The sequence below is a fragment of the Diadema antillarum genome, unplaced genomic scaffold, assembly GCF_040938485.1.
Source record: "Diadema antillarum isolate AM-2024a unplaced genomic scaffold, OU_Dant_1.0 seq00000531_RagTag, whole genome shotgun sequence".
NCBI classification, from domain to species: domain Eukaryota; kingdom Metazoa; phylum Echinodermata; class Echinoidea; order Diadematoida; family Diadematidae; genus Diadema; species Diadema antillarum.
In genome coordinates, this window is record NW_027271482.1 from 1,602,617 (window position 1) to 1,617,914 (window position 15,298).

The 15,298-nt window shown below is 39.0% G+C and overlaps 1 protein-coding gene across 1 annotated transcript in view; it reads right to left on the reverse strand.

Moving 5' to 3' along the window:
• LOC139734526 (wee1-like protein kinase 2) overlaps positions 1-15,298 on the reverse strand; it is a 233,965-nt gene that overhangs the window by 142,169 nt on the left and 76,498 nt on the right. The gene's annotated exons all lie outside the window — the stretch shown is intronic.

Here is a 15,298-nt window from a genome sequence, read left to right on the forward strand (position 1 = left end):
AGTTTCTCGTAAGACCAGAGACTGCATACACAATCTCTTCGCTTCTATTTCCTGTCATGTTTTTCCCCTTTGCTGGTAATGAACATTTAGATTTAACTTTACAGTAACTTCCGAATTTGATGATTTTTAGCTAGTCCGACATGATTTTGGGTGGCCAATGGCCAGCGGACCATCGCCAATTTCGAACCCTGTCAATCCATGTATTTTTGTAGGATTTGTATAAAAACTGCTGTTGCCATGGCAACAGATTTCTTAGTACTCACGAAAAAGTGTCTTGCACTTGATCATGGCTACAATGTACTTTTGATTTGATCACCGTCACTTTTTCTATATGATAGCTCTCCATAGTACCAATCATCAAATAGTTGTAGTCGTGCTATTTTCTTTAATAGCACACATGGTCTACCTTGCTTGCTTTAGCAGGCGTTTTGACTAAGATCGAACAGTTTTCTGCTTGCACTCTTACTGTGAATAGGGAGCTTTCAATTGAGGACGCAGTGATATCTGCCACGTAAATTGTGCATGTCGTGTACAAATTTCAGCCGTTGGCATAGTGACAAGCCTTGAAGTCCTGCGTCCATCTTGAATCTACTTCGGTAGTAGGCCAAAATAACATTCTAGAATCACCGACGTATTATATAAAGCCATTGGTAACTAAGGAACTTGGCCAATAGAAACAGGCCAACCTTGTTTGGCAAGGACCTGTTTATGAATGCAAACACACGTACATGTATGTAGGGGCCAGGGCGCATGTGAGCGTGGTACGCGCGACGCCATGTTCAGTGTGACGTCATATGAGAGAGACGGTTTACTTTGGACACTGTACGGATACTAGTACTTGTATGTGATTTCTGTCATGCAGATCAATTATGCCCTTCGAAAAACTGTCTGTGTCATTCCACTAGGCAGGAGGGTTGATGCTTGTACACCCGAGTGAATGTGCATTTAGTTGACTCAATACAGCACTAGTTTATGTAAATTACATGAAAGAAAATAATAAAATGTATGAATTCTGAAAGAAATATTATGTTTGCGTGTACTTTATTCGCATTTCCTCTTCATTTCAACCCACTTGTTATCACACCTTACCCACACGCAAATCGAAGCGTCCACAACGTCCTCGAGCCCCTCGAGACAGCTCTGGGACATTCCATTCAATGACGGGGTGAAGTATCTCTCATATAAGAGAGTTCTTGCGATTGCTAATCTATTCTATGAATGTATCACAATGTCTTTATGCTTAGATAACATATTTCAAACTTTTAAAGACACAGAAAAAGATTTTTTATACAATCGTGATACGTTTGGCTACTCATTTACCCTGTGCTGAAATCCGCATGTCTGCCCCCACACAAGTTATCGCTCTTGCTCAATGTTCAATCGCGACAGCGCAGGAAAAACAAAGACCTTACGTGTGACACAGTAAACACGTGCATTATGCTGATTTGGAAAGGCGAAAACGTGGCATGGAACAGAGGAATCCGATGTATAAACAGCCATACTTTCGAGAGCTAAAATGAATAAAGAAATCAAAATCCACTAAAACGATCGGCAAACAATCTTGACACTGTAATGTAGATTCCAAGTTCACGCTTGGCTGAGTTTGAGAATAGTAATGCTGAGTTTTCCTCACACGACGAGATCAAGAATGAGATCAGTGAACTCCATACAGCTATAATACAACAGTGTGTGTACTGTAGAACACGTACCGCATGAAGTGAATGTGCTATGTGTGTCGTGTGGCAAGAACGCGAGGAATGCACCAGATACGGTGTGCTGCAGATTCTGGGGGCGAAATTTGCCTTGATAGAAGCCCTCCCTTTATTTCATATTTGGATAGTAATTCTAATTCTTCATAGAATGGCAAATATGAATACTTTATATATTTACTGTACACTTTTGAAGCATAATACAAATATTTTGGGGGATTTTCATTCAAAAAATTCTTCTCATTTCGAATGACAAATGTAATAATAATATGTAGAGTTCTTGATTCGAGTCTAAATTCCATGTTCCTTCTTGCAGTTACGACATGGAAATGATGCATTAGTAATCAGCTGTTCTGGAGTCGTACCACTACTGCAGTTCCTGTGAGATTGGAAATGTTTGGCAATGTGATTATATCGGTGGCATTAATGATTTTATGATCTTACCTTCTCTTTACATGGCAAAGTGGGATTTTTTTTTTCATCCAGGGGCAAAGAAAAAGAGAGAAGGAAATGTAAGGGACAGAATGTGAAACACCTGCTCAGCAGGCTCTCTTTATTGCATACAACATAACCATACATGTACAATAGTGAATGCAATAAACAAGTAAACATTTCACACTGGACCTAATACAAATTTATTGTCAAGCTTTTTGTCAAATGAATTTTGGTAGTAAACCTGAATAACTGACCATGGTATTAAAAAGAAAATAAGAAGTTAAAGGGGATGGCTAGTATTAAACTGATCAGGGGGAATCAGTGGGAATGCTGGGGGATGATTGTTCCAATCCTTGTGGGATTCATTAAAGAGTACATTATATATCTATTGTTGTGTGAAAATTATTTGCTTCAGAATGGTCTCATATTCAAGTAATGTGCAGTTCAATGTTTCCAGGTTAGCGTGCCTGTACAGTGACAGGGCGATCGTTAACGGGCCATTAACAATCGCCTCTTTTGTTCGTAAATAAAGCACCCCACGAAATTCGTGGGGTTAGGCGGGGATGGGTGAAAGGCGCATAGTCCTGGTAGTGTAGAGGGTGCTCTTGATGATACTACCGATCACCGTTAGCATTGATAAGAAGATTAGGCGTGACAGATTTACTATCGCGAGCGTTTGCCCGCGTCCGGCATGCCTTCTTATCTGTTAAGTAGCCAGCTTGGCTCGAGCTTGGCATGCGCCCATGCCGTCCGCGTTCGGGAACGCCAGCTTATAAGTCTTTTGTTTAGTGCCTTTGTTTCGAACACAATAGCTTCAACTTCACTGCATCCAAACGACCACGAAGCCATCGCTCCATGTAGCCAGCGTTCCGGAACGCCCGGATTAAGTCTTCCCTTTGTCTTGTGCTTAACACTTACACAGTTGATTTCATGGAAGCTTAAAAAACGGACAAACTAGCAAACAAATGAAACCACCAAAGGCATTGCACTATTACGCGTTAGTAACGCTGTGATTACCTTAATTTGCGTCAATGAGAGGCGTAATCAAGAAGTATCTGAAATAGTATCCGAAATAGTATTTATTCCCCTTACATGAGCGTGAGACCACTCTTGTAAGCAGCTTCTCAGGTGAAGCAAAATGTGTGTAATGAAGTGGCAAGTGTATACGAAAAAACATTAACAATAGCTAGGTAGATTGACGGAAACTTGACACCCATGGCATGGCCGTGCCAGCCAGGCAACAAGCTGGTGGAAATTTACAGGAACTTCAAAGCAGGTTTAACGTTTGCCGCCAGGCAAAACCGCAGGGTAAAGGAATTTGCGTACGCGCTGAATGGGTTGTAAACATCGTGTCAATTGCAAGGGGCCTGGGAGGGAACAGGGGCTATGTATAGTACATGTATTAGTAACCCTGTGCTGTACTGATACGTGCATGCTGTTGGAGACACGTGCTGTAGTTGGCGAGAGCTAGCTGATGAGAGCTCCCTGCCTGAAACCAAGGAGGAACTAGGCGAGCTCGCCTAGTAGTACACGGTACCTCCTTCCTGAAACCAGGGAGGTACATACACATCTGGCTCTGCTGAAACTATGGAGCTACAACCTCGCTTAAGTCGACATCGCTTAAGTCGACACGATAAAAAAGTCCCGATTTTTGCCTTTGTTATTCCTTGAAAATTTCTTCGTCTTAGTCGACATTTATAAGTCGACAACTCGCATAAGTCGACAACTTGCATAAGTCGACCTGATTTTCTAGTGCCAACTGAGCTGAAATACGTGTTTATTTCCTCGTCTAAGTCGACATAATTTTCGCTCAAAATCTTATCACCATTCTCTCTCTAAAAAAAAAAAAAAAAGACTTGTTTTCCCGCTCTGATTCGCTGCATTTCTAATCGGTAATCCGCTAGTGTACGGCGTGAGGTAGCGTTCGCGCCATGCGTCCATTGTCTTGTACGCCAGAAATGAAAGGGCATACATTCATTTACATTGGAGAAGTACATGTAGTTGCATACCCAAAGCAGTTCACTTTCCCCCTTTTCTCCTGCTCGTTATTCTCAAAACGCAAAAAACTTTGTACATATAAAGGTCCTAGTAGAAAATCATTATCAGAACATGAAATACATGTGTAGGTGTTTCTGTTTATCCGAATATTCTAACATTAATTATTCCGAAGCGTTAATAGAAAACTGCGGGTCCGTTTTTCGAAAATTAATCAAATGCAACTGAAAATTAAATGCAGGTGTATCAAATCACGAGCAACTTCGCACATAAACGCAAGTGCGTTGCTGCCAAAAGGCTTGCGTTTGATAATCATATGAAACTAGAAAATAGTTGTACGAACCTGAAACTCAACTGCATGCGTTGAAACGCAACTCTAAAAAATCAAATATCACGCGCAACGCCGTTGCAGGGAAGACTTGTGGTTTTCGTAAGAAACTAGAAACTGCGTTTAAAAGCATCTCTTATCATCTACGGAGGTGCGTTATTGTTGAAAAGTCTTGCATCATTTTTGTTTGTTTTTTCGTACGCAAAATCAAAAATTAAACGCAGCTCTGAAAATCAAATGCAATTGCAAGTCCATGTCATCACGCGGAATGCTGAATTGACTTGCATTTGATAATCATACGAAAACTTGAAAACTGTAGGGAACTTCTTTAAAACTCAGTTGCCAGTTTCAACGTGATTCTAAAAATCAAATGCAAGTCCATAAAATCACATGCGACCCTGTATTCAAACGCAAGAGCATTGCAGAGAAGACATGCACTTTTTGTACGAGATTATAAGAAACTGCGTTTAAACGCATCTCTAAACATCTACGGAAGTGAGTTATTGTTGAAAAGACCTGCATTATTTTTTATACTTCTTTCGCAAAATTAAAAATTAAACGCAACCCCCCCCCCAAATCAAATGCAAGTCCATCAAACACGGAACGCTGAAAAGACTTACATTTGATAATCATCCAACACTAGAAAATTGTAAGAAACTTAAACTCAATTGCGTTTAAACGCAATTCTAATAGTCAAATGCAAGTCCATCAAATCACAAGCAACGCTGTATTCAAAATGCAAGAGCGTTGCAGAAAAGACTTGCCGTTTTTGTACGAAACTAATAACTGCGTTTAAACGCATAAAAATCTATATACCGAAGCGTGTTATTGTTGAAAAGACTTGAATCATTTTTTATTTCGTAACGGAACTTTCGCCGTGACCGAACTTAGTCTGCACTAGCAGGGGAAAGACATCGCAACATTTACACGTTTCAAACTACCGAAACGCATTGTGCTTCACGAAATGTCAATGAAAAAATGGTAGCAAATTATTGTTACTGCAGTTCGCTATTCCGAAGGTTTAAACCTCAGTCCAAAGTTAAATAAGTCCAACGAAGGAAAGATATTTATCTTTACGAAGGTTAGTAATCTGAAAGATGTCGTTTCCGGATTAACAAATTTTTCTTCTTTTTATTTCAGACTGGCCGCGCCGTACATCACAGAGCGGTAATGTTGTGAATCGGAGCGCGAGAACAATTCATTTTCAGAGTATGGCAATAGAAATTTAAGCTAAATAAATAAAAATATGGCGACTTAGGGAAGGAAAATCACACATCCTATTTCAACTCAGTCGGCACTGAAAAATTATCTCGACAGAATCATACGAATTCAAACGCATATCTTCACAGCAACGCACTTGAATTTAAATCGCAAAGTTGCATGCACTTTGGGGAATATGCGTTTGTTTTTTTCATATCAAATTTAAAACGTAGTGTCTAGAAACGGGTCCATGTTTCGGATCCCGCTCTTTCAAAAGCTCTCAAGAGATTTGTGTTTTGTGCATTGCCGTTACTAATTCGCGTATGTGCTTGTTTCGCAATAAAACTCGAATGAAGATGTACACAGCAATAGAGGCTCAGCTCAGTAGATACTTGCCTCCAGTGACAATATTCATGTGTACAACAAAAGAGTTTGTGAGCCCATTAGCGCAATGTCTATTCATACCTATGTGTACCTGGTGCCCAATCGATACTTCCATTGTTTGATGGCACAGTCATAATAGTTGACCATGGATTATGGATACATAATAGGCCTACAGCTTGACTGCTTCCGCACAGGAGGAATACCAACCTGTCCATTCTCAAGTCGACCTGCAAAGAGAATCTCGCTTTTGAGCATTTCAGGCTCTTGGAGAATTGTGGGAGGAACGGGTTAAGAAAAATCATTTAAACTATGAATGTAATTATCCTTCTTCCCTGGTTATGTAATGGGCTGTTTAGAGCTCATCAGTGAAGATTGAAAGTAAGCCTACTTTTTGCAAAGCGTATATATTATGACAACTTGTGCAACAATAATTAACCTGGCTATTTGTTAACTGGCAAAATGTAATGTTTGGGCTTATTTTCTTATAGGTCAGCAAGACTCCGTGTGATGTCTTTCTTTCGTATGGGGGTGGGGGAGGATTGGATGGGTTTGGCAGGGATTAAAGGGAGAAATCGGAAGACAAACTATAATCAAAGTCCCATCTTCAGCTCGTGATACTTAAAACATATGACATTTAACCCTTATCAGCAGAGTCTATATGTATAATTATTTCAGAAAGTGATAGAAAGCTGTGTCACTTCTTAAGGGATGCATCTTCACTTTAGTCATAGGAATGTTGGAAGGACAGCTGTTGTTTGTTGTGTGTACCTGACGGTCGAGAGATCAATAAGTCTAAACTGCCTCAGCAGCTTTGCGAAATAGCGGCGCATATCTAAAGTTTGTAAAAGATTACTGTTTATGGCTAGGAAACCACAGTCTAAAAACGCGAAGTCAGAGCTCTTTCACGCTTTCCTATACTGATAATGTTAACTTTATGAGAGTGTAAAGGTGATGGTGAATCATAGTTCTGGCTAAAGGGTTTTTATATTGGTAGTTTTCTTTATAAGTTAACCTGGATAGGAAAGACGAGAACTTAGATATCACAATCAGTTGGATTTTCTGACAGAGTGACACTGCATACAGTGTAGGACCTATACTAATTGCTATATCATCTTCCGGTCGACCAAATAAAGGTCATCTACAAAGAACAATTATACCACAATGTATATACAGAATAAGCGTGTTTCTCGTACATTATTTGTGATCTGTCGATGTACGTGTTTGTTGTCATTTTTATCTTTCAATGGCGTTTCGTAATGAGGATTTTCACGGAAAACTCGACAAAACGTTCAAGGGGGGGATTTAAACGTAAATATCGAATAGTTTATAGATATAACATGTAAATTAAACAATCACATAAAACTGCGTAATCAATTTTAATCTTTAATTTGGGATAACGTGAACATCTATTGTTAGACTTATTTCATTTATTTCTTCAACACTAAACTTCTTTACTTTCTTTTTTAGTTTCTCGCAATCTTTTAAGCATCTGCAATCGTACAATATTTCTTTAGTGTTAATCGTCACATGAAAATCCGACGGGTAACGCAAAGTGTTTGACACTTGCACGATAATGACATTTTCTTTCTTGCTGTTGACGCTTTTATCACTCAAGAACATGTTGAGCGTAAGAGTTATCTACCTACGAGACTTAAGGCCAGTAATTCAGTACAGATTATACTGAATTCATGAACTCACTTGACACATCATGGCTAATAGAACTGCAACATTGCTGAGCCAACCACTATTTTTGACTTTTATAATTCAAAGTAATTCGTAGAACAGAATTATTATTATTATTATTATCATAATTATCATTATTATTTCATTTTATTTATACAGGGAGGCCCCATCATCAGTAATCAAGTATACTGTTTTCCAGTATCAAAACAAACATACTTCATACCCCTTTTTATAACATGACTAAGATGCATGGCATGTGTCGATTTTTTTTCTAAATAAAAATCTGCTATGCCTATCACACTCTACTTATTGAAAATAATTTTTCAAGAGCTATCAGTTATCCTGCATCATGATGTGATTCCGATAACTTCAACTGCGTTTGAACTCGTACCGAGTGACATTCTAAACATCTATCCTTCATAACTCAATTAATGAACGAGTAGCATGTGGCTTAATGAATACCTAAAGGGCATACCGAATTAATGTTGGTGCGAAAATCACATGCAGTTTGACCATTGCTTGCATCCAGACTGACGTAGAAATGAGTGAAAATGTACTTCTAATAATAATATAGATGATACATATGTTGTGTCTATCGCGTATCTCTGCATATCAATTACTTTGTATTTTGTTGAAAAGTATATGTTCGACCGTGGTTCTGTTTCTCTCTGTAGTAAACAAATCAATCTAGCGAGAGTAGTAATAGTCTGGGTGCCAAAGGCTGAACCTTGTTTTACTGTCCACCCAATGTTTTTTGATGGTTTTACCCTATTTCGGGGGTGCTGAATCCGAATCTGCATGATGCAACTTTTGCATCCTTGAGGGTTTTGAGATATTCAAGATGGCCACCAAAATGGCCGCCCAAACTGGAAATTCCCATGTATTTTCTTCTAAATGGTGAGAAATTGAAAACAATTGATGGTTTTACCCTATATCGAGGGTGCTGAATCCGAATCTGGCTGATGCGACTCTTGCATCCTTGAGGATATTGAGATATTCAAGATGGCCGCCAAAATGGCCGCCCAAACCGGAAATTCCTATGTATTTCCTTCTTAATGGTGAGTAAGTGAAAACAGTTGATAGTTCGAAGCTGTTTCGACAGTGGTGAATCCGAGTCAGGATGATGCAACTCTTGCATCGTTAAGGGTTCTGAGATATTCAAGATGGCCGCCAAAATGGCCGCCAAAACCGAAAATTCCCCTGTATTTCCTTCTAAATGGTGAGAAATTGAAAAACTGTTGATGGTTCTACCCTAGTTCGAGGGTGCTGGATCAGAATCTTGATAAAACTCTTATATCCTTAAGGGTTTTGAGATAATAAAGATGGAAACCAAAATGACCGCCCAAAATGGAAACTCACATGTAGATCCTCTTTTTCCTTCTACATGGTGTAAAATTGAAAACAAATTGATGGTTTACCCTATTTTGAGTTTGCTGAATTTGAAGCAGCAGGATACAGCTCTTGCATCCTTGATGGTTTTGAGATGATAAAGATGGCTGCCAAAACGGCCCCAAATGGCCATCAAAAACGGAAATTCCCATGTAGGCCCCCTAATTTGTTCTAAATGGTGTAAAATTGAAAACAATTGGTGGTTTTACCCTATTTTGAGGGTGCTGAATCCGAACCTGGTTGATGCAACTCTTGTGTTTTGGGGGTTTTGAGAATTCCAAGATGACCGCCAAAATAACTGACAATATTAAAAATTTTGAGACCCTATTCAGCACCCTCAACATTTTGTTGTTGCCATTTTTGCATTCCTTAGGGTTATCAGATGTCCAAGATGACCGCCAAAATAATTGGCAGAAATTGAAATTCCAATGTTAATATTTTTTTTTCTAAATGGTGAAAATTTGAAGATAAATTGATGGTCTCACCCCATTTCGAGGATGCTGAAGGTTTTGAGATATTTACAAATGTCCTGTATAAACGAAAATTCCTTAATATTTTCTTATAAATTGTGAAATATTGTGCTAAATCGTGAAACGAGGGATTAAAAGCAATAATCCGTATTCTTGAATTCAACTCGGTTGAGCAAATTTGTCAAATCAGCCAACAATTAATGGCACTCAAAATGACTGTCACAATGGTATTGTAATATACTGAGACATTCCGATATGTCTCAAACGGAACTTTAACACGTAATGGAAAGAAAAATGATATTGACATCATACTGAAACGTACAAACACAAAGATAAGACTGAATTTTTTTATGCACAATTGTTATAAAGTAATGCCTGTGGTAGCCAATAAGAGCTCTGCAGACTGATGTGACGTTAATCCTTTTTGGCTATAAGAGTAATATCAAATTATGGCCTGCTGGTATTTGGTGTTGAAATTTTTCTTGTATTCTTATGAGTCTCGCCGCGTACTCTTATGAAACTTGTGGCATATTCTGATTACGTCACTAGAAATGGTTGCATCCATGACCACTATAGTAGATATCAATATAAGGGTAATTTCAAAAGCACTCTGCGTGATTATGATATTCGTAAGTACTGGACGATCAACTATTACCTTACATGTTGTCGTTTCTTTTTACTTGCCTCGTGTGTATATATGATATCGTCGCTTGGGCGACAAGACCCTGCATCTGAAATTTTAGTGAAAATGATTTTTTTGAATAAAGAGTCAGATAATCAGTTAATGATGTCCTGTCCAAACCTTAGCTGTCTTACCCCAAAAATGAAGCTACCATGGCATGTCAAAGGAAAAGTTCTCTCATTTGTTATAGTGCTTTGGCTGCCATGTTTGTTTGCTTTTTGTTTTTGTTTTTGTTTTTCTCTCCTGAACATGTGACATTTTGTAGATACGAGGTTTGTCGCCCCATCTATTATATATGATATTACATCATATTGAAGAAAAATTTGAAGCAGAACTATAAAAATGTCCAACTCTTGTCTTCAACAATGTCATCAAGACCACCAATATAAACCAATCAACCAATGTGAGTGTTCATGGATGAAACGATTAAAACTGTTCATGGATTAAAACAGGTAATGTTGGGAATCTCAGTAAAACTTCTCTACAACACTATCACTATTTGATCGAGATGGGTATGTCTTGTCCACTGATTGTTAGTGTTCAAAACGTATCCATGATATGTAGATGAAACAGTGTAATCTTTCAAACATTCAACCGCATAGTCTTGCAGGATTCATTCCTGGCACAGCTGTATCTTACAAACTCCAAGATATCCGGTAAAGCTGATTTCACAGTACGGCAAGTTCAAACTGGGATGTACAATATGCGTTCGTTTATCAGCAGAGTATGGTTGGGTTTAGATTTTGCCATTGACGAAAACCTGAAATAGGGTAAAACCATCAATTGTTATCAATTTCTCACCATTCTGGCGAGCATTTTGGCGGCTATCTTGAATATCTCCAAACTTTCAATGATGCAAGGGTGGTATCGTCCAGATTCGCATTCAGCACAGTGATCGAAATAGGGTAGAATCATCAATAAAATTGTTCTCAATTGCGAAACATTAAAATTGGAAATTTCCGGTTTTGGCGGCCATTTTGAAATCGGAATAGGATAGAATCATCAATTGTTCTCAATTTTAAACCATTGAGAATGAAATACGTGAGAATTTCCGGTTTTGGCGGCCATTTTGGCGGCCATCTTAAATATCTCCAAATCCTCAAGGATGCAGGAGATGCATCATCAAGATTCGGATTCAGCACCCTCCAAACAGGGTAAAACCATCAATTGTTTTCAATTTCTTACCATTTAAAAGGAAATACATCGGAATTTCTGGTTTTAATCGGCGGTCATTTCGGCGGCCACTTTGGCGGCCATCTTGAATATCTCAAAACCTTCAACGATGCAAGAGTTGCATCATCCAGATTAGGATTCAACACCATCGAAATAGGGTAAAACCATCAATTGTTTTCAATTTCTCACCATTTAAAAGGGAATATATAGGAATTTCCGGTTTGGGCGGCCATTTTTGCGGCCATCTTGAATATCTCAAAATCCTCAAGGATGCAAGACTTGCATTATCCAGATTAGGATTCAGCACCCTCGAAATAGGGCAAAACCATAAATTGTTCTCAATTCTCTCACCATTTAGAAGGAAATACATGGGAATTTCCGGTTGGGCGGCCATTTTGGCGGCCATCGTGAATATCTTAAAACCCTCAAGGATGCAAGAGTTGCATCATGCAGATTCGGATTCAGCACCCTCGAAATAGGGCAAAACCATCAAAAAACATTGGGTGGACGGTAAAACAAGGTTAGGCCCAAAAAGTGGCTTTGGCACCCAGACTATAAATACCTCAAGAAATTACAAGTGACATAAGCACTGCTTCTGGTTAATTTCTTCCTCTCATTAATTTTGTATGTTTGTACGTAAGGTGTGCGTTCGTTGTTTTGTGTCTTTATCTAAAATATGATCTGTGCATAATCTGATTTGACCATGAACATTCTTTGGCGACGACGGTAATGCAGATTCGGTAAATTTTTGGGTAAAACCTAATGTCTCCTGAGAGAAGACTAACTAATTTACCCACACTTGGAACAGATAAGTCTACCGACTCTCACCAGGAAAAATTTCTTCAGTACTACATACAGTGCCTGCTACATGTAATGGACACAATATTCTTTAGCCGTATATAGTGTATGATGGCTTGTGCCGAAAGGGTGGGTTGGGTGGTGGCGCGTCGCGTTAATGGGAACACCACCCTTCGTCCAAAGCCCCCCCCCCCCCCCCCCCGGTTTTGCCGAAAAGGTGCGTTGGGAGCGTTGGGTCGCGTCGCGTTGACTGGAACCCCACCCTTCGTCCAAAACCCCCCCCCCCCCCCGTTTTGCCAAAAGGGGGCGTTGGTACTTTTTCTCATGTAATATTAAAAGACGAGTTTTTAATTTATATTTAACCTTCAAACAACCATTTCAAAGAGGCTATCGTCCGGATCGGTTTACACTCTATTACAACTTGGTCTACAGCCAGTTGGTCTAATAGACTGTTTAATATCAGTTGGTCTAATATATACCAGTTGGTCTAGTCATCATTTCGTCCAATTACTGTTTGGTCTAATTGCTATTTGTTGTTTAATATCAGTTGGTTAAATATGAATTCAAAACTCGTCTTTTAACCCTATAAAGCCAAAGGGGGGGGGCACGTTGTGCCCCTACCAGATTTTCATTCGCCACTCCTTCGCCCTTAATCCAGTTTTAACCAAATTTGGTGACTTTTCCAAAAATCTTATTCCGAACATTTTGATATATAATTTAGCTATATTTGATATTGCTGGTTGCCATGGCAACAATAAAACTGACAACCATGTCAGTCAGATTTTGCATATTTTTCTGTTCCAATTCCAATTAACCATATTATAATGTATGAAATGGGCGTTTCTTGGCTGAAATTTGCTGAAGGAGCAAAATGCGAAGTAATTGGCCCTTAAATGTTTTTCCTATTATTTCCTTTGTTTTTCTGTGACAATGCCATAAAACAGTAGCTATAATAGAGATACTTGAAAATAACAGTATTTTCCAAAGATTGCCATTCTATTTTGTGTCATTTTGATTCCTCCACCCAAGTTATACCTCTAATATCATTTGTTTATCACAGTATCAATCTGCAAACTTAAAATTACGATATTATTGGAATATGAAATATGATAACTATGCATGTACCTATCCCTAACAATACATCACAGGTCTCATAATGTATTTCTTTATTTTGTTATGAATAGCGCCCCCATGTAGTGACCTTGAGAAATTTCAACCATAAAAAATAATGAGCTTTGACTTGCAGATCATTTGTGGCAAATATGAAAAATATTGGTCTATGATAAGACATACTGGGGATAAAGATATTATACAGAAAAATCATGTTTTTAGCATATTTCCTATGTATTTCTTTATATTTTGGTAAATAGCGCCCTCTATGTATCACCATGGAAAAAATCAAGTATGTGGTCATGTAGACTATGAGTTGCTCTACCCATGTGCTTTGGACGAAGGGTGGGGTTCCAGTCAACGCGACGCGATCCAACGCTCCCAACGCACCCTTTCGGCAAAACCGGGGGGGGGGGCCTTTGGACGAAGGGTGGTGTTCCCATTAACGCGACGCGCCACCACCCAACCCACCCTTTCGGCACAAGCCGTGTATGATAGGTTATCTTATAACATGCGGGAAGGACGGTACATCTTCTATGTGGTTTGTCTCTCGTGGAAGAAATCCCGTCTCCTTGCGTGAATTTTAGCTCCTTTTTCAAGCTTGCGGGAAAATGCGATGGATGGACCCAACGTAATCACAAAGCGAGGAACATCGTTGTGAACATAAATACTGAGAAATATGCAAGAAACAGTTACGGTCATTTTCATCTCTCTCTGCAATTAATCATTCCGAAATTTTGTTAATCATATAGAATGCAATTAAGTTCGTTTTGATGAATGTTCAAGAACACACACAAAAAAAATGAAAAAGTTATTCCGAAAGTTTGTGAACTAGAAAAAGAAATGCGTTTATCTTATCATGATATTTTGTTAGGATAGTATATAATTATATTCCACTGCTCAAAACGCAGTGAAGGGGGAGGGGGGTCATAAAGCTGTTCATAAAGATACGAACGACTTACGAGTGACTGGTTATCAGTTCTTGTGCTGAATTATGGAAATTCTGATAAGTATAGCACATCAGAATTGATCACCAGTCGCTCGTAAGTTGTTTGTAACTTTACGAACAGCTTTATTAAATGCCCCCCCCCCCCCGTAACACGAATGTGACACTAAGCTTTAATGTCATGCTGAGTTAACAACCAAGTCAGTGGTACTTTATTATTTTATGCAGTGTTTCAAAGTGACAGAGTATGAGAAAGATATGTATCAATATTATATTCGTGTGTATACATTAATTTTGATGGATTATAGTACATGCAAATACCATGATCTCGGCAGACGACTGACCAGCACCAATTGGCTCAATTGGCTTTCTTATGCTTTTTACGTCGCCTACAGAATGGGTGTCCTCTGGTCCTTTGAAGGTATTCATACTTGCTTATAAAGCACCCTCTTTAGTTTTTACAATGGGAAGGGAATAGCAGCAAGAAACACCCTCGTTTAAAAGAGGCTTTTCGTAATAGCAGGTATGCCCTTTTTCTTCTGCTTCCCTTGTTTTGGGGCAGCAATAATTATACAGCCATGGAGCTACAAGCAACAAAACTTGTAGCTCCTTGCTAAAGATGCACCCGACACACAAAAGCGCACCGACGCATTCATTTTGCGGCACGGACACAAACACACCGAAGTTCACATCAGGCTGCCGTATTGATCGATGATAGATACCGTCTTATGATTGGCTGATTTTCTTTGACACCTCATAGAATGCTTTCGCCTTATTAAGGTGATGAGGAGCGTAAACGCCGCCGTGCGTCGCTATACAGCGTGTCCCAGAAAAAACGAAACCGGGTTTCCATGCAACTTTTTGCTATCGAAATCATACATTTTCTTTACGAGCTATACATCAATGGAAAGATAAACTTTTGTTCTTTCATTTGATATAGAATTTAATGTTCATTGTTCATGCGTGACTGAGTTAGAACAATGAAAAGTGGTGCTA